This window comes from Microcaecilia unicolor, chromosome 7, assembly GCF_901765095.1.
Source record: "Microcaecilia unicolor chromosome 7, aMicUni1.1, whole genome shotgun sequence".
Taxonomy (NCBI): Eukaryota; Metazoa; Chordata; class Amphibia; order Gymnophiona; family Siphonopidae; genus Microcaecilia; species Microcaecilia unicolor.
Window position 1 is genome coordinate 84,470,061 of NC_044037.1, and position 22,075 is coordinate 84,492,135.

Genomic DNA, 22,075 nt, shown 5'->3' on the forward strand with positions numbered 1-22,075 from the left:
GCCAGTCAGATTTTCAGGATATCCACAATGAATATGCATGAGATAGATTTGCATACCAAGGAGGCAGTGCATGTAAATCAATCATGTTGGATATCCTGAAAACCTGACTGACTGGGACTCCCCCAGGACAGGTTTGGGAATCACTGCCATAGACTCTAGCCCATAGTTCTCCATGTACCCTTGTGTATGATTCATTGTTCTATGGTTGCTAATCTCTTTCCTCTATTCTCCTTTGACACCCTGCAGACCCTAAATGCTTCCTCTCTCTTACCTATATGCAGTGGTGTGCTGGAGCAGGCTCTCACAGGCTCTCGAGAGCCGTTTGTTAAGTTTTTAAGAATTTTGGGAGCTGGTTCTCCATGGCTACTTTAACAAATGGATCCCAAAATGTGGGCTTGGGCCCCTCCTGAATTCTCTTTTACTTTGCTGGAGAGAGAGAGAGCCTCCTGTTAACAATTTACCAGCACACCCCTGCCTATATGTGACCCTGGTGTCACATGGAGGCATATTTTCAAAGCACTTTGGGAGGCTAAGTTCCATAGGTTTCTATGGAACTTTGGGAGGCTAAGTGCTTTGAAAATATGCCTCATGGTGTCCTAATGTTTCCAGAGGTATTTTCCATAAAGGAAGTTCTCAATCTCCTTAAATTTACCATATTTCCGGAGTTTTCCTTCTCAGGTTGGAGGAAAACCAGAAGTGGATATTGCTGCTCCTGATGAGACTCAAAGCACAGCCTACAGGCATCTAATGTCAATACTTGGAGTAGATTCCTTTAAATCAGGCCAGTGGACATACATTGCATTTACCAACAGTGACAGCGTCAACTTCCATGTGGGCTGTTTTTGATCCCTAGGAGACTGCTAATGTTACTGGTATGTGAGTTGAGAGTAGGAAATTGGAAGAAGAGGGCTGAAAGTGAGCCAAGAGAGAGGCTACATAGAAACAGAGAAAAATGAAAGCAGATAAAGACCATGTGGCCTATCCAGTCTGCCCATCTATGCCATCTAGTCTCCCTTCCACTTGCTTAGAGATCCTATGTACTTGTCCCAAGCTTTCTTAAATTCAGATACAGTTTTCATCTCTATCACATCCACTGGGAAGCTGTTCCACAAGTTCACCACCCTTTCCATGAAGAAGTATTTCCTCTGGTTACTTGTAAGACTATCCCCTTTCCCCTTCATCCTATGCCTCCTCATTCCAGAGCTTCCTTTCAGTTGAAAGAGACTCACCTCCTGGCATTTATGCCATGGAGGTATATAATTGACTCTATCATATTTTCCCTCTAGTGCCTTTCTTCCAAAGCAGCACATGAGATGGAGAGGCTCTTCAGATCTGCAACAAAAGCAGGTATAGCAAACAGCGAATTCAACAAAAGAGTACTTTATTGAGATATCACCCAATGTGATCCACGTTTCACTCGCACAGGGGCTGCTTCAGGGGTACAAAACTAAAAGTAATAATAAAATCATATAAACAATTTTCACTCAGTGATTGGGAGTAGGATGTAACTGAGGGGTCCTTTTATAAAGACACGCTAGCGTTTTTAGTGCACAATAAAAATAAGCACGTGCGAAATGCTAGAGATGCCCATATATTCCTATGGGCACCTCTAGCATTTAGCACGCGCTAATCAGTAGCATACACTAAAAACGCTAATATGCGGGAAAATGTGGGGTACAAATGTAACAAATAAATAAATAAAAATAAATAAATAAATAAATAAATAAAAGACCCCTGGAGTTTTGGACCAGTAAATTCATGAAGGGATACAGTTCATGCAGAGCTTTGAAAAGATGGCTTCCAACAGAGCATACATAAACCACGTGGCCAGTGGTGTGCTGGAGCCAGCTCACACTGGCTCACAAGAGCCAGTTGTTAATTTTGGTGACATTTTGTGAGCCGGTTGTTGAGACAGGGCGAGCCGGGTTGCCTCTCCTCCCCCCGAGCTGCAGGGTACCAGCACATACCTGAATGCAGCCACCCTGGTGGTCTAGTGGATTCTTCAGGGCAGGAAAGATCCCCAGTCTTTCCTGCCCATTGCTGGCACTGACCCTCCTGCTGCTGCATCGTTCTTTAAAAATGGCTGCTGAGACTTCCAGTGGCAGCCTCAGGGGGACACAGTGGCTGGGACCCTGCAGCTCAGAGAACCAGGGGAGCAGGAAGGAGGTCTGGAATATGGGAATGGGGTGGGGAACGTGGGGAGGATACAGTAAAAAAAATGTTGTATTTTCAAACATGTCGGCTTGTGCATACGGATGTACACAGAGGAAGTATAATAAGGGAATAACTTTTCATAGGTAGAGTAGTAATTTGTTATAAATAATAATTGGTGTGTCATTTGGAGGGGCTGGTTATAGGGACACCCTAACCCTGTTATATTGGTGCAGAGATTTTTTTTTCTCCTGGTAAAGGGCTTCTAAAACAGACATCATGTTATGAGAATCAGGTGCTCAACATTCAGAGTTTTTATTTATTTATTTATGGCATTTTATCCCACATTAAACATGAATTAGATTGGAATCTGGGAGCATTTAAAATCTTTTTTTTCCTGGAGAGAGTAATGCATTGCCCCCCCCCCCCCCAGCTCTGTCCCCGGTTATAGCCAGCTCTGCAATTTGGGGGGGGCGTAGAAGTGGACTGGGGCCCCCAGTCCACCTGTGTCCCCCCCCCCCCCCCCAAATTGCAGGGCTGGCTATACCTGGGAAGAGAGCCTGTTTTTAAAAATTTACCAGCACACCACTGGAGATAACCATCAGCCCAGTAAGTACACATTAGGATTTCATCTGCAAACTGTACAGGGTGAAAGAGAATCCTGAAGGCGCTACATTGCTCAGTGTGTAGCGGTGGCTAAGAACGCAAATAGAATGTTAGGAATTATTAGGAAAGGAATGGAAAACAAAAATGAGAATGTTATAATGCCTTTGTATTGCTCCATGGTGCGACTGTACCTTGAATACCGTGTGCAATTCTGATCACCTCATCTCAAAAAAGATATAGCAGAATTAGAAAAGATACAGAGAAGGGCGACAAAAACAATAAAGGGGATGGGATGACTTCCCTATGAGGAAAGGCTAAAGCGGCTAAGGCTCTTCAGTTGGAGAAGAGATTGCTGAGGGGAGATATGATAGAAATCTATAAAATACTTAGTGGAGTGGAACAGGTAGATGTGAATCCCTTGTTTACGCTTTACAAAAATACTAGGACTAGGGGGGACATGTAACAAAGCTACTATGTAGTAAATTTAAAACAAACCAGAAAAAATAGTTTGTTATTTAACTTGTAATTCAACTCTAAAATTCATTGCCAGAGAATGTAGTAAGAGCAGTTAGCTTAGCAGGGTTTTAAAAGGTTTGGATAATTTACTAAAGAAAAAGTCCATAAGCCACTATTAAGATGGACTCGGGAAAATCCACTGCTTTTTTCTAGGTAAGCAGCATAAAATCTGTTTTGCTGTTTTGGGATCTTGCCAGGTACTTGTGACCTGGATTAGCTACTATTGGAAACAGGATACTGGGCTTGATGGACCTTCAGTCTGTCCCAGTATGGCAACGCTTATATTCTTAGGACTTTTTAAGAGAAACTCCACTGGAAGTCTGCCTTTAAAACACAGCTGCAGCCCCATGGGCAGACCTGAAATTACTCTTTTAATATATCTGTGACTAGCTTTTGAGAGCTATTGCTTCCTTCATCCACTCAGTACAAAAAGAGCTAAGCATGAAAGCAAGTTGGTTACAACTTGTGTCACAATGGATGAATTTGCTTTCAAAGCTGTACAGAGTCCTCGAGTATGGGGATGGGAAGAGAAGGGGAGGTTATGTGTTTGAATGGAGGTGAGAAAGTTGAGGGACACAGACAGCAGAATTTATAACTACGGCACCAGTATGCCTGCAAATAGGTGAGAAAACCAATTTTCTCCATTAATTCCCTCGTGGCTGTCTTACACTTTCTCATCATTGAATATCTTGTCTGTGGGTAGTTTTGAACTTATCAATGCTATTCCATTACTGAAACACACATACAGTTTGGCCGATACACCTTAATCTTAACCTTCAGCACCCCATGGTACTCTAGTACTGAGGTTTTATACCTGAATCTAGTCCTGCAGCACTCCCTGCTACTCCAGGAATGGGATGCCCGTTAGGAGGGTAATTCTATAGGTGCCAAATGCACACATAAATTACTGGAATATTGGGATATATGCATAAATGCCAATGTTCTGGCTATGCACACTCTGACTAAGCGCATATCATCGATTATGCATGGCTTGCAAGTGGCTGAATTTTGAGCTCCTGGGCAAATCAGAGCCCAGAACAACAAGTTTAAAAAAACAGCTGCCCACATCACTGCTGGTTACCTCTTATCTGTGTTAACTAAAGAGAGAACAGTTAGTTCTTTTTAATAGCTTTAAACATAAACATGCCCCTCCTGCTGGCTAAACTAGAGAAATACAGTTCAAGAAATAATACAGTTTTACAGGCTTAAAAACCCACTGTTTTGTCACAGGTATTAAGGACTGTGCAGTGGCGTAGCAAGGGCGGGGCGGTGGGGGCGGTCCGTCCCGGGTGTCAATGGGTGGGGGGGTGCATTCGTCCACCCCCCCGGCGCAGCGCCTCCCCCCCGACACGGTCCCCACCTGTCTACGAGCTCCATCCATCTGCAGCGCTGCTGTAAAAATCGCTTCGTCGGCCTTTCCTTCACTCACTGTGTCCCGCCCTTGAGGAAATAGGAAGTTACGTCAGAGGGCGGGACACAGTGAGTGAGGGAAGGGCCGACGAAGCGATTTTTACAGCAGCGCTGCAGATGGATGGAGCTCGTAGACAGGTGGGGACCGTGTCGGGGTGGCGCTATGCTGGTGGGGGGGTGTTGTGTTGGTCTGCACCCGGGGGGGGGGGGGGGTGCAGCGGCGATCCGCCCCAGGTGGCAGCCGCCCCCGCTACGCCACTGGGACTGTGTGCATCTATTTAAAAGGAATGTTAGATGTAACATTTCAATATTGAGCTTAGTAGAGGTGGGGTTTTAGTTTAGGGTTTTAGACTGCTGTGTGTTGTCTACATTGTGATTGATTATGTATGAGTTTCTATCCAGACCTGATTGAACAGGGTAAGGCATAAAAAAGTAACTCCCTAGAGATTTTTTGCAATTTTCTCAGCAACTGCTTGGAATTTCAAAGTGAAAATTTACAGCTTTATTTGTTGTTGTTACTATCTATGTTTATGTGCAAGTGGAATGAGATTATCTTTACACACAACAAAGTTACAGACAAATGTTTGCACTATAAATATACCATCTTTGGATTTGGAAGTATAATGAGGGGCATTTTTGATATGATGCACAAGTTTAATTGTAAACGTTTTGCTGAAAATGTCTACAAATCTCATTCCGAACATAGTAATTTTTGAACCGGAAAAATGTATATATTTTTTTGGTTACAAAAATCGCTGTTTTCTAGTCATTTTGTGCTCAGTACATACATCTTAAAAAAAAACATCCTAGAAAAAGTCACACAAAAACAAGCCATAGGGATAGCTGTGTGGCATGATTCCTAGTAAACTGGCCACACAGACATCCCAGCAGAGCAGAGGGGCAACCTAGTGGTCAGTAAGTGAACTTCACATAAAGGGACCTAGATGCAAATCCCACCGTATTTTGTATTGTGGGCCCACCAGGAACACCTACAAACCTACTGTACTTAACTGTACACCCCTACAAAAGCCCTCAGATCTGCAGATGTCTCCTATCTGTAGGTACAGTTGGTATTTTGTGGGATTTGGAAGGCTCATAATTTCCACCAGAAGTGTACTAGTTGGAGTGGGATATGGACCTGGGTCTCTTCTCTAAAGTCTACTGCAGTGACCACTAGCCTACTTCTGGGACCAGCTTGCTTTTCTAATAGGAATGGCAATAATATTGGAAGCTGTCACAGAGCCTGGTATGTACTGTCACTTTCACGTCTTTGATGAAAGGGGGTCAGTGACCACTGAGGGATTAAGAGGGTCATGCCTTAATTCCTTTCATGGTCAGACAGTCATGTTTGAAACAGGTCCAGATAAAATGTCCCAATTTGAACCCTAGACAGTTTTATTTTGTTCCATTATTGTTGAAAAATTCCATATTCTGGCTCCACCCAAATCCCATCCAACACCCCCCCCCCCCCAACATGCCCTCTAACAACTTAGATGAACTGCACAGAAAAACATCTTAAATCTGAGGTTCAAAAATCGTGATTTGGATATGTCCTGTGAAAACTGTCCATCTGACACTTTGCACTGCTTTTAGGATATTTTTCTGTTTTGAAAATGGGCTATTATGTGTCCTGGGTGATTTTAATCTACCTTAGAAGCTGCATCAAGTAAATTTGTGCATGAGGATCATTGGTTATTTGATGGTTTCAACAACATGTTCATTGACACAGATAATTAGTGAAGCTACTTGATATGGTCTTGTTATCTTCTGATTTTATGAAGAATTTGGTATATCAGTCGATTGTGAGTAAAGTTGAGTGGTCAGATCATTTTGTGGTAGATTTTTCTTTAAGGATAGATGAGTTAGAGAATGCAGACAGACAGAAGCATATTCATTTTTGACAAGGTCAGCGTTTGAGGTGAATGAATTGAAAACTAATTGGATTCCATATATTTCAAATCATAATGAGATACTTGATGATACAGATTCTTGTTGGTATGGTGCTTTAGAGATGTGGTTGCTTCATTACATCTGGTGACCATTGTCAGACTTGTGAGTTCTTGTACCAAGTAGAGCGCTGCTGAGCCCAGTACTCGGACCAGGTTATGCTTGGCGGCTGGACAACCCCGGGTTTCACCTGCGCTGACAGCCATTCCCCAGAGGTTGAGCCCCTAGGTGCGGGTGGTCTGCAGGACTTATGAGACAGAGCTGGAAGCAGGGTGGTGAACATATCGGCCAGGCAGGCAGCAGGCAAGAGAGTGATCCAGGTACAGGCAAAGTCAATAGGCAGGCAGTAGGCAGGGGAGTAATCCAGGAACAGACAATGTCAACAGGCAGGCAGCAGGCAGGGGAATAATCCAGGTACAGGCAATGTTAATAGGCAAACAACAGGCAAGAAAGTAATCCAGGCACAGGTAAAGTCAATAGGCAGGCAGCAGGTCAAGAGAGTAATCCAGGTACAGGCAAATTCAGTAGGCATGCAGCAGGTCAAGAGAGTAATCCAGGTACAGGCAAAGTCAGTAGGCAGGCAGCAGGTCAATAGAGCAATCCAGGTACAGGCAAAGTCAGTAGGCAGGCAGCAGGCAAGAAAGTAATCCAAGCACAGGTAAAGTCAGTAGGCAGGCAGCAGGTCAAGAGAGTAATCCAGGTACAGGCAAAGTCAATAGGCAGGCGGCAGGCAAGAGAGTAATCCAGGTACAGGCAAAGTCAGTAGGCAGGCAGCAGGTCAAGAGAGTAATCCAGGTACAGGCAAAGTCAGTAGGTAGGCAGCAGGTCAAGAGAGCAATCCAGGTACAGGCAAAGTCAGTAGGCAGGCAGCAGGCAAGAGAGTAATCCAAGCACAGGTAAAGTCAGTAGGCAGGCAGCAGGTCAAGAGAGTAATCCAGGCACGGGTAAAGTCAGTAGGCAGGCAGCAGGTCAAGAGAGTAATCCAGGTACAGGCAAAGTCAATAGGCAGGCGGCAGGCAAGAGAGTAATCCAGGTACAGGCAAAGTCAACAACGAGGGACAAAGTAGAGAAGAAGCAAACTACTGAGCAAGTAACACCTTCCAAAGTAGAAGCTGAAGCATGGAGTCCAGGAAGAGCTCAGCTGATAAAGTGCTGGCATCTGACATCAGCAGGAACCAGCAGGGAGAAGGAGCACAGCCATAGGAAAAGAGCAGAGGGAGGAGGAACCAGAAGACCAATAGGAGAGAAGCAAGGGAAGCCAGGCAGAAGGAGAGCAGACACAGGTGCATGGAAGCAAAGCAATCAAGGAGCCCGCAACCACCGTCTCTCTGAATAAACCCAGAGAAGAACTACACGCACATGGCTCAGGGCTGTGCCAGTCAAGTGTGCATGTCGACCAGTGGCGTAGCCAGAAGTCAATTCTTGGGTGGGCCAACAGGTTGGATGGGTGGGCACTAGACAGTGGTTTGCTGGTAAATGTTTAACAACAGACTCTCTCCCTGGTCCACCTCTGCGCCCCCCCCCCCCCCGGTCCACCTCCCCTCAAAATTGCAGAGCTGGTTATAGCCTGGGAGAGAGCCTGGGGGGTGGGGAGGCAATGCATTACTCTCTCCAGGAAAAAAAATTAAAAGATCCCAGGTGCCAATCTAATTCATGTTTAATGTGGGATAAAATGCCATAAATAAGTAAATAAATATAAACTTTTAATGTTGAGCACCTGATTCTCAAAGTGGCCATATTCCAAACACTATAATGAAAATAAAATGATTTTTTCTACCTTTGTTGTCTGGTGACTTTGTTTTTCTGATCATGCTGGCCCAGTATCTGATTCTGCTGCTATCTGTCCTCTTAACTTCTTTTCCAGGGCTTCCTTTCCATTTATTTCTTTACTTTCCCCCTTTCTTCTTCATTTCTTGGTTTACATCCGTAAGTAAAAGCTGGGTCCTCTGCAGAATTGACTGTCCAGTGGATCCAGCTTCTGCCTATTTTCTCCATCCATGTGCAGTTTTTCTCCTCTCTTCCTTTCCCCTCATATCATCTCCTTCCTCTCTCTTCCCTCCCCTCCATCCATGTCAGCATTTCTTCTCTCTCCCTTCCCCTCCATCCATGTGCATCTCCTTTCTCTGTCTTCCCTCCCCTCCATCCATGTCCAGAATTTCTTCTTTCTCCCCTCCATCCATGTGCATCTCCTTCCTGTCTTCCCTTCCTTGCCGCCCATCCATGTCCAACAATTCTCTCCCTGCCCTCCCCTCCATCCACCCATGTCCAGCAACCCTCCTCTCTCCCCTGCCCTCCCCTCCATGTCCAGCAATTTCTCCTCTCTCCCTGGGCCCTGTCCTCCCATCCATCGATGCTCCTCTCTCCCCTTTGACCATCTCCCTCTCATTCCCTCTCCAGCACTCCCACTCCCCCCTCTGTCTCTCCCTTACCCAGTCTCCTAAATTCCTCTCCCATCTTTCACCCACTTTATTAGTCCCCCATTGCCCATACTCTGTACTCAGCACCCCTCCCAGTCCCATCCATCTCCTGCTCTTTCCCCCTGCTCACCACCCCTCCCAATCCCATCCATCTTCTGCTCCTTCCCTCTGCTCACCACCCCTCCCAATCCCATCCATCTTCGCTCCTTCCCTCTGCTCACCACCCCTCCCAATCCCATCCAGCTCCTGCTCCTTCCCTCTGCTCACCACCCCTCCCAGTCCCATCCTTCCCTCTGCTCACCAACAATAAAGAAGAACAACGTGGATGCAGGCAGCAGCTCACAGGTTTGCTTCCTGTGATTTGAGTGAACGGCGACGGCTGCGCGGGGGAGTAGAAAGAGATTTTCTAAATAGCTTCCAGTTCCTTCCCCCCCTTCTCTACTCGCAGCGGCGAACTGGCGCGGGCGGCGCAGGTAAAAGCATAAAGCAGCCAGGCTGTTCGACTCCGTCCTTCGCTTCCCTGCCCTCTCAGCGTCCCGCCTTCCTGATGTAATTTCCTTTCGGGCAGGCAGGAAGCGCTGAGAGGGCAGGGAAGCGAAGGACGGAGTCGAACAGCCTGGCTGCTTTATGCTTTTACTGGTGCCGCCCGCGCCAGTTCGCCGCTGCGAGTCTGGAGCGATCAGCTGCTGAGCCAGAGTGGGTGCCGTTTCTGCTGCAGTGTGTGTGTGTGCGCTTGGGTGGGCGGGCGGGCGGGCCGCAGCTGAAATTGGGTGGGCCTGGGCCCATCCAGGCCCACCCGTAGCTACGCCCCTGATGTCGACGGGACCCCGCGCAGCCCGAGGACGCCGCTTGCATTGACGTAGGGGACATGACAACCATTAAAAAGGGACATGAGGATTGACCATGGTATGCTGTAGGTTTGAAAACATTGAGGAGGGAATTGAGAAAGGTCGAATGAGTATGGAAACATACAAATGATACTGATGGTTATGAGACGTATCAATTGTAATTAGCTGAATATATGGTAGTGTGTGAGGTTGAGCATCCTATATAATAAAACACACCTCCAACATTTTGAAGCTGACTGCATGGCTGAGGCATTCCTGCTTTCTGTATCCATCTCTTGAATTGACATCACATACTTCCGGGTTCGTCACAAGCAGAAGTGACCAACCGCACGAGGTTTCTCGGCTTCAGAATGTTGAAGGTGCATTCTATTAAATAGGATTGGTCAGTTCCTTGAAGCACAGCCAGAGCTCAGCGTCCTGCACAGTAACACCAGAGAGAGAGAGGGGGGGGGGGGGGCTGACACCAGAGAGAGGGAGGGAGAGGGGCCTGACACCAGAGAGGGGGGGTATCTCTGTCACACACACACTCACACACACTCTCTCTCTCTCACAGTCAATGTCTTTCTCTTACTCTCACACACTGTCTCTCACACACTCTATGTCTCACACTGTATCACATTCACTCTCTGTGTCACATGGTCACTTACACACTCTCTTGGTCTCATACACTCAGTCTCACAGAGAGTCTGTGTCTCACACACACTCTCTCTCACACTGTCCCACATACGCCCTTGCACATACTCTCATTCTCACGCACACACTCTCTCTCTCACAGACACACTCGCACCCAGACTCACTCTCTCTCTCTCTCTCTCTCACACACACACACTCGCACATTCACTCTCTCACACACAGTCACTCTCACATACACTCTCTCAAACATACACACTCCGAGGAAAACCTTGCTAGCGCCCATTTCATTTGTGTCAGAAACGGGCCTTTTTTACTAGTAATAAATATACTGAGAAAATTCAATTAGCTATTACTAGACCAAGGACGCTGTTTGTATGTACCAATTTTATTGTCTTTTCACTCCCCATCTCATGTAGGCCTCCTCAAGACTGGTTCACACATCAGAGTAAACTGAAGTTCTATTAATGCCTTCCCTCCTGTTGTAGTGAAATCAAGCCTTGGTCTTAAAATGCTTCAAGATCAGTAGGAGCTAAATCATCCATCATCAAACAACTGCTCTCTAAAATATATGTAATATAGAGGGGCATAATCGAACGTCGCCGGCCAAATAGATCGCCGGCGATCTATGTTGGCGGCGGCGCTACAGCTGGTCAGAACCGTATTATTGAAAAAGATGGCCGGCCATCTCTTTTTTTTCGATAATATGGTTTAGTCTGGCCAAATGCCGTGGAGTTCGCCGGGTTTGAGATGGCCGGGTTTGTTTTTCAGCGATAATGGAAAGTTATGTCGGCCATCTCAAACCCCGGCCAAATCCAAGGTATTTGGCCGTGGGAGGAGCCAGCATTTTTAGTGCACTGGCCCCCTGACATTCCAGGACACCAACCAGCCACCCTAGGGGTCACTGCGGTGGACTTCAGAAAAGCTCCCACGTGCATAGCTCCCTTACTTTGGGAGCTGAGCCCCCCAAACCCCCCCAAACCCACTACCCACAAATGTACTGCACCCACTAAAATTGTTCCAGGGACCTGCATACAGCCTCTAGGACTTATTGCTGCTGTATAACTTTGGCACACCAGTTCACACCTGAAGACTAATCTCTCTGAAAAAATCCTTTCTTGAAATAACCACGTTTACTCACAGTTAACTGCAGATCAGAGGTTGTGCCCCACTGGCAAAGAGTCCCCTGGTACTAAGATTAGCAGTGGGTCAGAGCTGGCACAATGGTGTACAATGCCCTCTTTCAGCACTATGCAAGGTAAGAACTACGTTCTCTAACGTGGGTAACACAGGAAAGGGAACTAAAACTGGCTTACAAAAATGGCCACTACCGCATGGACTACAACAGGAAACAAAACAGGGCACACTCTGACCCAGTTAGCAGGGGGGAAAAGCACCATGGGAGTAGAGCCCAGTACCCTACACCCACCACAATGCATTGCTAATGTGACTCTGCAGGGCACCTAACAGAAAAGGTGTCACACTCACCCGAGAGCCACATCGCAACCAGGGAAAGGCTGTCGGAGGATACAACACATTCTGCTGTCATGGAGGTGGGTATGGCATTTGAGGCTGGCATACAGGCTGGCAAAAAAGGTTTTTAGTTTTATTTTTTTAGTTTGGAAAGGGATTGGTGACCACTGGGGTAGTATGGGGAGGTCATCCCCCATTCCCTCCAGTGGTCATCTGGTCAGTTGGGGCACCTTTTTGAGGCTTGGTCGTGAAAATAAAAGGACCAAGTAAAGCTGGCGAAATACTGCTTAACGCCGCTTTTTTTTCCCCATTATTGGCAAAAGCCGGCCATCTGGTAGTCACGCCCATGCCCGCCCATGCTCCACCTTCGCTAATCTACCAACACACCCCCTTGAACTTTCGCCGGCGAAGCGACGGGGAAAGCGGCGATGCAGTCAAAAATGCCGCTTTCGATTATACCGATTTCGCCGCTTTTAAAAAATCGCCGGCCATCTCCCGATTTGTGTCAGAAGGTGGCCGGCGATCACTTTCGATTATAAGCTGGATAATCTTCAGGAACATCAGAAATTATATGAGTAGGTCAATCTTCACCAACCTAGTGTGATCATATCTCATTTCAGTTCCACATCTCACCGCATATTGTCCATATTTATTAGAATCACTTTCTATTTAATAATAAATATTTTTTCTTTTTTAACTTTCTTAAAAAGCTCAATAATATTCATATCAAAATCACCAATATAATATGTGTTTCTCAAAGCTTTTACTTACCTTCTCATATCCATATGGTTTGAGCTTGAGCTTGAACTTAAGTTTCTTCACAGCTTCTTCCTGCTGGCCAGACTATGGGGCACCCGGTGAAGCACTGCAGAAAGAGTACTGTGCACTAATTTCTTAATAATGTGTGTTATTTGCCTTACTGCAACATAACAAATTAGCCCCTAAGAATACTGTTAATTTTCCCTACAGATACCTACCTTCTCTTTCACTCCCTCTTCCTCTCTCAGCATGCTCAGTGCTATTCCAAAAAGGACATGTATACTGCAGGGAGAGGAGGAGAGGTGGCCATAGGACTAATCAGTGCAGCATCTTTATTGTTCCCAAGGTACTGCTGCTGCTCCTCTTCAGTTCCTTATATTGATTTTCCATTCTGAGGCAGTGGCTCTGCTCTTGATGGATGGATGGATGAGCCATGGGGAACTGTTGGAAAGGGAGGCCATGAGCCTGTAGGCAGACTGAAGCGACTTAAGGTAGACTGAGTTGGTGCACAACATAAACCATTTATAAACTCTAAGAAAGAAAGTGGCGTGCACAATCGGAACCAAGCCAGACTTGTAAAAATAAAATATGAGTTTCATTAAGATCTGTTAAAAGTGGGAACTAGACCAGCCAGGAGTGTAAAAAATTATAAAAATTTTAGACTAAAAACAGATTTTAGGATGTTTGTTTTTTTTTTTTAAAGCAAAAACTTCTACTTTCCTAAATTCTGTATAGAGGTTCGTATTTAAAAAGGGTATTCACTGTATGTTACATATCCTCCATGCACAAAGCTTACCATGCTATTAATGTTTGCTTTAGACTGGTTCTAGCCAGTCTAAAGCAAACATTATTTAGAAAGCAATGCACAAAGGGGTTTTCTGTGGCTCTAACATGTGCAATTAGTAGCCATCGAGAACCCCATGCAAATGAGCTCATTAGTATTTTAATGAGCATTCCAGCCAATGCACAGCTCCAGAGTGCCTTTCTCTAACAAGCTTTTACAGTTGCTCTGGAGTTGTTGGAAGAGGAAGGAAAGACAAACAGGCAGCTGCAAAGGCTGGTGATCTAGTGGACCACACCCCCCAATGCCTCCCAACCCCTCTGCACCTCCTGACCCCCCCCCCCACGACAAAATTCCCTGGTGATCCAGTGGACTGCACACCCATCTGATGTCTCCCGACCTCCCCATGACAACATTTCCACACATCCTCCCTGATGCCTCCTGACTCCTCCCCATGACAAAATTCCCTGGTGGTCCAGTGGACTGCACACCTCTCCCCTGATGCCTCCTGACCCCCCCAACAACAAACTTCCCTGGTGGTCCAGTGGACCACACCTCCCATACCCCAGCAACTGACCCTGGTGGTCTAGAGACCCCTTCCCTTCTCCCCTGCCTGGTACCTTAAAAAAAGTTGGACAGGAGGGCAGGAGCACCAGCTCCTCCCTCCTGCCTTGATGCCTCTGCTTTCAAAATGGAGGCACCCAGCCCCTGCCCAGTACATTCTGGGATGCACCAGGCAGGGTTAAGCACCATAAAAGGAGTTTTTCTCATTATATGGTATTTAGCCCCGCCCAGTGCATACCAGAATGCACCAGACAGAGGCAGGGTGCAGCTATTTTGAAAATGGTGGCGCCAAGGCAGGAGGGAGAAGCTATTGGTCCTGTCCAATTTTGTCAGGGGAGGTTGGAAGGTGCGGTGGAGGGGGGGGGGGGGTCAGGAGGCGTCAGAGGGTGTGCTATCCACTGGACCACCAGGGAAAGGCTTTGGGGGGGGGGGGCAATATGGGGTCCACCAAACAACCAGGGAATTTTGACAGGGTGCAGGGGAATTGTGATTCAGTGCATCGGATCTGTCAAATGCATTTGACAGCTTGGACTAGCAAACAGCAGCGATACACAAAGAGGGATCTGTGTGGCACATTTGCATGCAATCCCCTTTGTGCATCACTCACTGTGAGTCCCTAAATTTTACCGAGGCAACCATATTTTACAGCTGCCTTATTGCATCAGCACCTGAGTCTACAGTAAAATTTCAGACCTGCCAGATTACCCAGTTCCAGTGCCTTCGAGATGTCTCTATCCCTAAGGTTCATTTCTGAACAAGAGTAGTTAGGAAAGCTACCTGCAAGGAAACTGTTTAACAGGGAGCAAAAAGTACCAAGTGTCAAAAACACAACAAATTAATAACTTGGGTATATTTAAATGCCTTTATCCTTTCTCCCCTCTCCTGCTTTTCTTTCAAAATATACATATTTAGATCGTTTACGTCTGCCCTCAATGTCCTTTATAATGTATTTATTGACTGATTGGGTTTTTATTAACCGTTTTTATGAAGAGATTCACCCAAGGTGGTGCACAGCATGAAGACCACTGACCATTTTAATAGCTACCCTCTGCATTAACTGTATCCAGTCTATATCCTTTTAAAGGTGCGGTCTCCAGAATTCCAGTGTACTGGCACTAAGTGGGCCCTGAGGGAACATTCAGCAGCATTACCTGGATAGTGCCATCAAGTATTCCCTCTAAGCACTGAAGTCAAACTGGCTATTGTGTCAGTGGTCCGGGGGTGGAGTCAGGGCAGATTTGGCACTTAACTGGCTCTGAACAGTCCTATCTTTTGTCCAGTTTTAACTCAACTGGTTAAGGGCTGAATATTGGCACGTGTTTCGGTTAAATGCCGGCCAGGTGCATATACCCGGATGTTTGATGCTGGTCCTCAAACATTGCCCTTGCATTGAATACAAAACAGTTCATACTGCCAACTTCTCATATCAAGGTACTAAGACATGCAATTCTTTACCTAAACTAATTAACCACACAAATGATTACCTGTCATTTCGGAGTTTATTGAAAACTCATTTTTTTTCAGTTCACCCCTCAATAAAGTAAGCAATTAGTCTAAATCAAATTCATGTCAGACCCTATTATACCATATTCTTTATCCCTATTACAGTTGCCCTTCTCGGTTAATTGATCCTTTATTTAATCACCCCATTCATAGTCCCTCGTCCTAATACCTACACAGCATAACTTTTTGCTGCTTTTATGCTCCTTCTTATATCCATCAACTCCCTTAATAGTATTGTTGAATCTAAGGATAATTATTCACTCAAATTATTCCTGTTCATATCAAATACCAGTGGCGTACCAAGGGCTGGAGGGGTGAAGAGCAGCCGCACGCCTGTCAGCTCCGCTGGTTCCCTGCTCCCTCTGCCCCGGAACACGGAACAGGCTACTTCCTATTCCGGGGCAGAGGGAGTAAGGAACCAGCGGAGCTGCATGGCTGCTCCCAGCGGCTAAGAATGCACCTGGGGGGGGGGGGGGGTTGATGCGCCGTGGGGGTGTGTGTGTCGTGCTGCACCCTGGGGGGGATGGACGCCGCTGCACCTGGGGGAGGGTGCGCAGCGGCGATCCGCCCCGGGTGGCAGCCGACCAAGGATTGTCACTGTTTCAATATTTGTACTACTCTAATAATGTTTGTTATGTAAGCCTCATTAACCCATTAGTGCCCAATGTTCCCATAATAAGCCATAAGGAACAAATTGAGTTGTTCCCATATGGGAACATTGAGCACTAATGGGTAAATCTGAGCTTCCTCGGACTAATGCGGGATATAAAGGTAATAAATAAATAAATAAAATCTGGGCATAATTTTAGTGGCGGCAGTTAACGTTTAAAAAAAATACTGACTGCCGCTGGCTGAATTTTACTCCCCCGTGTTGTTGTTATTAATGATTGCCATGAAACCTTCCCCTGGAAATAGAGGTGGGCTACATAAGATATATGGGAGTTCAAATACCTCGAAGCTTACGTTTCATTCAGAGGGAAAAAAAACTCCCTACTTTTAGATAATGTGCAGTTGGAATTTATAGCTTAGAACAGGGGTCCTCAAGGGCCACAACCCAGTTAGGTTTTTAGGATTTCCCCAATGAATACGCATGAGATCTATTTGCATACAATGGAGCTAGCGCAAGCAAATAAATCTCATGCATATTCATTGGAAGGCCCTCGAGGACCGAGGTTGCCCACCCCTGGCCTAGAAGGATCTGCCTTTATCATTATTCAAGAGGGTGGCATTGTTCAAAGTGATGATCTATCCAAAATATTGTAACCTTTTACTCATGCTCCCCATATGGATATAAAAAGAAAAACTTAACACATTTAAAGAAAAATAATCATAAAAGTTAACACACCCAAAGCCCAGGAGGAATAGAAGAATTTCCAGGTATAGTTAACTATGACCTCACTTGGCAAATATTTCTATAATATACTACACTGTTGATATGCTCACAAGATGCTTTACATTAGTCCATATGTTTTACACTGGATCTTTCATGCTAAAAATCAACAATACCCTCAAAAGTTTAAATAAAAGTTGTAAAAATGATTATGGAGATCTGGAAGAGAATATGGGAAAGGACATTGAATGGCTTCATGTTTATGCTTCTTCAGGGAAATAAAACTTTTATACTTGGTACAGAGAGCATGGTAATTTTGATGCTGGCACAAAGCTGGGATACAAATGATCAAAGCTTTCTTAAATGTAAGATACGAGGTGCTATCTTTTCGACAACTGCAAGAAATGACACTAGTACCACAACACCATTTCCTCACATGTGTACAAATGAGACACTATGGTGCTTATTTTAGAAGCTCCACTCGTGATTTAGACACTTGAAGTCTGGCACATAAACATCTAGCTATGAAAAATGTTTAAAACCTGATTTTGAGAAGTCAGGATTCAATTTGCCTCTGTGTTAGTACTGCTAGACTTCTCAACAGCTTTTGACACTGTGGATCATGATATCATGCTAGCACAACTGGCAGAAACAGGTATCAATGGAACAGTACTTGCTTGGTTCAGATCCTATCTATCAGACAGGCAACAATCCATAATCTTTGGTAGCACCTCATTGCTACCATGGGTACTGACCCGTAGGATACAACAAGGATTGATACTGTCACCTATTCTGTTCAATACCTCAAGCCACTAACCAAGCTGATTTGATCAATGGACATTCAGTTCTACATCTGCGCAGATGATGTGCAGCTACTCATACCCATTGAATCTGACCTACCTACTTCAAGAATGGGCTAAACACAACAAACTTTGCCTGAACCCAAGTAAAACCAAGCTTCTCTGAGTCCCAAATACAAGTGGACACGTACCTGATATCAAAATCTCTTTTGGGAAATACAAATTCCCCCTCAAATCACAAGTAAGGGAAGGGAAATGGAACTTGATATACCGCCTTTCTGAGGTTGTTGCAACTACATTCAAAGCGGTTTACATATATTCAGGTACTTATTTTGGCATACAGGAAACATGGAATACAGTTGGAATACAGGAAACTTGAAAATACTTATCCACTTCTACCCTAACTGAGATAACATTTTATCATGTCTCTGAGTTCATGTACAACTTTCTTTAAATTAGTTATTTTATTTTCTAACTCCTCTTATTCTCTTACCTATCTATATGGTCCTTCTTTGCTTATATCCTACGCTGTCTATCAAAATGTTCTATTACGTATTGTGTTGACATTGTAAGTATGCCATACTTTATATTGTTATTTGAATATTTTTACTGCTGTAATTGTCTATTGCTTATGTTTGGTTTGTTCTTACTGTACACCGCCTTGAGTGAATTCTTTCAAAAAGGCGGTAAATAAATCTTACTAAATAAATAAATACATTAATTAATTGACATACATCATAGACCATCAGGCAAATAACTATCTGGCAAGGGGATGTGGTTTGGATGGGACTGAGGCAGGATGAAAACATAGACCTGTATTCCTGCATTTCAGAAATGGAGGGCACATCTATGATCCCCGAGAATAACATCAGCAGTTAGACCTGCTTCCAGGGACATCTAGGGTGACAAAAAGAACTGCGGCCAGCTGTGACAGCTAGCGCATGGGGTCGGTTCTATATACTAGCTGTCATGACTGCCAACAGTGTAGCTGTACTCATTATGGTATTGCTAAATGCAGCCATACTACTGAATTGCCGGTAGAATGGGAACAGCCCCAACACAAAGGACCACCAACACCCCCCAATCCCCACAACCCCTGATCATAGTACCTTGATCCCCCCAACACCCCTGATCATAACACCTTGACTCCCCTCCCTTTGATTCCCCCCGAATGCCCCTCAAAACCCTTCCCTCTTTACAAAGACCCTCTCATATAGCCTAAGTGGAGTGGAGGAGTAGCCTAGTGGTTAGTACAGTGGTCCTTGATCCCAGGGAACTGGATTCAATTCCCACTGCAGCTCCTTGAGACTCTGGCAAGTCACTTAACTCTCCATTGCTCCAGGTGCAAATAAGTACCTATAAATACTATGTAAACCACTTTGAATGTACTTGCAAAAACCACAAAAAGGTGGTATATCAAGTCTCATTTCCATTCCCTTTCCCTAACCCAAACTTCCCTCACACATATGACCCTACATCCATCCCTGGAGTCCTCCATGGTTATGTAGTGGATTGGGGCAGGAGCAGTCCCCTCCACTCTCATCCTCTGTGGCTCTGGGTGTCAAAAAGGCAACATTGACCCCTGATGGAGGTCTCATGATGCTACCACTAGGGTGAACCTTCCATATAAGGATATGATTGATTTGAATAAGTGTAATTGTTTTAAATACAAGTTTAAAAACTGAAATGTATTTGTATAGAAACACAGCATGTCAGTGAAGAAGAATTTAAAAAATAAATAAATAAAACCAGACATTTATACTGAAACAGTTATACTGAGGAAATCTTTCTAATTTAATTGGAGTATTGTGTTCAGTTCTGGAGGCCGTATTTTGCTAAGGATGTAAAAAGGCTTGAAGTGGTTCAGAGAAAAGTAACAAAAATGTTATGGGGTTTGTACCACAGTACGTATGAGGAAAGACTTGATGACCTGAAGATGTATACCCTGATGGAAAGGAGAGACAGGGGTTGATATGACACAGATATTCAGATATTTGAAAGGTATTAATATACAAACAAACCTTTTCCAGAGATGGGAAGGTGGTAGAACTCAAGGACAAGAATTTAGACGGCAGGGAGGCTGACTCAGGAATAATGTCAGTAAGTACTCTTTCACAGAGAGGGTGGTAGATACCTGGAATGCCCTCTTGTGGAAGATGGTGGAGATGAAAATAGTAGCGGGATTAGAAAATGCGTGGGATAAACACAAAGGAATTATGTATGGAAGGCATGAAGCTAAACAAGCTTAGTGGTGACTAGATGGCAACACCGGTAATTGAGAAGCAAAGCCAATGCTGGACTCGCTTCTATGGTCTGTGCCCTGATCATATCTGGACAGATTCAGCTTCAGTAATTGGAGAACAAGGCCAGTGCTGGGCAGACTTCTAGGGTATGTGCCCTGCAGATGACAAGGACAAATCAAAATCAAGTATGCATATATAGTATCACATCATACCTTATGCTATGAGTTTATCTTGTTGGGTAGACCGGATGGACCAAACAGGTCCCTATTGGCTGTCATCTACTATGTTACAATCTTAATTCCTTTGTCTTTTCTTTTTGCTGTCCTCTCCTTCAGCTCTGGTTTTGAATTGCACTTTCATGTCAGGGTTTCCAGCATGTATCACATCTCCATTATGAGCAGTATTACTGAGCCCTTTCCCCCAACTTTGTTTCTCCCTCTCCCCCCCCCCCCCCCCCCCCCCCCCAGCTGTAAATGATTTTCCTGTAACTTTTGTTGTGATATACAGATTTTAACCATGAGAGGGCAGCCAACTTTGTCTGAGAGCACGTTGGATATTACTACTACAAAACTACTACAAATCATTTCTATAGCGCTACCAGTCGTACGCAGCACTTCACAATTGAACATGAAGAAAAGACAGTCCCTGCTCAAAAGAGCTTACAATCTATTATCTGCAAGCTGCCAAGGGGACCCTTTCTCTCGGGTGCAAATGTTCATTTATTTATTTAATTTTACTTTTAATCTAATATAATCACAGAAACGTTCACAGTGGAACACATTAAAAAGCCACATATGGCAAATTGTCATACAGTATGCTCAATACAACAATAAAAATCTAGTTAAAAAATGGTCACTGAAATGTGTGCACATTTTTAACTACCATGCTAACATTTTCTTTATTATTGAGGGACTAAGCATTCTTTTACTAAAATGTGTTAAGATTTGCATTTAACGTGGGACTGACTTATACGTGGGTAGACTTATACGGTCTGTGCCAGAGCCGGTGGCGGGAGGCAGGGCTGGTGGTTGGGAGGCGGGGATAGTGCTGGGCAGACTTATACGGTCTGTGCCAGAGCCGGTGGTTGGGAGGCAGGGCTGGTGGTTGGGAGGCGGGGATAGTGCTGGGTAGACTTATACGGTCTGTGCCCTGAAGAACACAGGTACAAATCAAAGTAAGGTATACACAAAAAGTAGCACATATGAGTTATCTTGTTGGGCAGACTGGATGGACCGTGCAGGTCTTTTTCTGCCGTCATCTACTATGTTACTATGTTACTTTACTGCATGTTAGCTGCAAATCTAACGCGGCAATTAGTGGAGGTGCTTTTAGTATTTTTAAATTCAGGTTCTGCATTAATTTTCCTATTAGTGCGTGGTATCTACTCACAGTTAACGTGGAAGCACTTACCGCTTCCTATTTAGCATATTAGCATGTGGTATGTTTATTTATTTAAAATATTTAGAACCCACACAAACCATAATGTTCTAGGCAGCTTACAATTAAAACATTCACATCAAGAATCAACAAACAAAAACAAACAAACAGAAATACAAATCTTATCAAACATCATCATATGAAGAACAATAAAGCTGTCTCCTTCTTTAAAAAGATATTAATCACTGGATGTTCCAATATAATCAATTTAACTATCATCAACAATGGCTTAGTCACCATATGCTTCCCAAATCAATAAAGTTTTAAATTCTCACTTAAACTGATCATCATCTGTTATAGATCTTATAGTCACAGGCAGCTCGTTCCATTATTTTGGTCCCCAATCCTCAAAAATTAACATATGATATTCATTTAATTTGATAACCTTAAATGTTGTATAATGTATTAGCTGGCTAACACTTCTCCACCCATTCTCCGCCCATGTCACGCCTCCTGTCAGAAAAAACAAATCCGAAAAAAATTTAGTAGCGAGCTGTTTAATGTGCAATATCAAGCAAAGTTCTGCAAAACACCTTAACATGGTTGCACATTAACCTGTTTGCGCTTATTAACCCTGTGTTAAGTGCTCTTTGCGACTGTGGCCAAATCACTTCATCCTCCATTGGCTCAGGTGCTACTGAAATTATAAATCCTGTCGGA